Genomic DNA, 1,063 nt, shown 5'->3' with positions numbered 1-1,063 from the left:
ATCCCAGACACCTGAGCACTTGGTTGTATCACAGAAATTTCCTCAAAGTCCTTCCAAAGCAGCTTTTATCCACTTTCAAATTCAAGAATATCCAATAATTGTTAATTTTTGCCATCCCACCTGTCCCCACCTCCACTGCTTTTCCAGGAACATTCCTTTTCCAGGAACATTTTCCAAGTTCCCTTTCTTCAGCAGGAGTTCAGCACAGAAAAATCCAAATTTCCTCCTGGTGCCAAAGCATTTTCGGAATTTTCTATTCCATCGTCAAATACACAAACCAGAATTTGTGCCAATGTTTTTCCAGGCTCCAATTCCACGGCAGGAAATGGATTTAAAGGCTTCAGCTGGGAATTTGGGTTTTGCATTTTAAGAACCTGCGGTTTGCAATGTTGATGCATTTCCCCGATTTCCCTCGGTGTTCCCGAGTAATGGCAAATAATAATTGTTCCTTACGTACTTTTCTAATCAATTAATGAAATAATCCCCTCGGCCGAAGCAAAGCTGCCCTTCAAGGCAGCCAGAACTGAGATAAAAATAAAAACAAAATAAAATGCCATCAAAGCTGCCCCTCAAGAACCGGGAACAACGAAGGGTTTTCAAGGCTAAAAACAGCTGCTGAAATGTGTGTAAATGCCTTCAGAGATGGGGAGTGTGAGGAAAATTAATCCACAAGCACCAGAGGTTTATGTCCAAAAAGGAGACAGAGCAGTCCCGTAACTTTATTGATGAATAAAGGGAGAGGCCATGGCCATTTCCCATGGGGTCTCTCCAATTCCCAGAGGATGAAGTTCCCTCTTTTATCCCAATTTCCTGGCCCGAAGTCAGTGGAATTCCTTTGGAAATCCTTCCTATTGTTTTTTTCTCTCTCCCAATATCAGCCTTATCTCAACCCAGAATCAGAGTCTGTTTGTAAAGACACTCCCTGCTCACTCCTTTCAAATGGGAAGGATTTCCATCGGAATTGCAGGGATTGACTGAGCCCAGCCTGTGTTCATGGACTCCAAGAGCACAGACACAGAGATGGATATTGAAAGGGGGCAATGGATGAGAGAAGGGGGGGTTC

This window comes from Malurus melanocephalus, unplaced genomic scaffold (genome assembly GCF_030028575.1).
Source record: "Malurus melanocephalus ecotype Western Australia unplaced genomic scaffold, MMel_1.1 scaffold_366, whole genome shotgun sequence".
NCBI lineage: Eukaryota > Metazoa > Chordata > Aves > Passeriformes > Maluridae > Malurus > Malurus melanocephalus.
The sequence above is the reverse complement of the archived record's forward strand: the minus strand, read 5'-3'. Positions refer to the sequence as shown.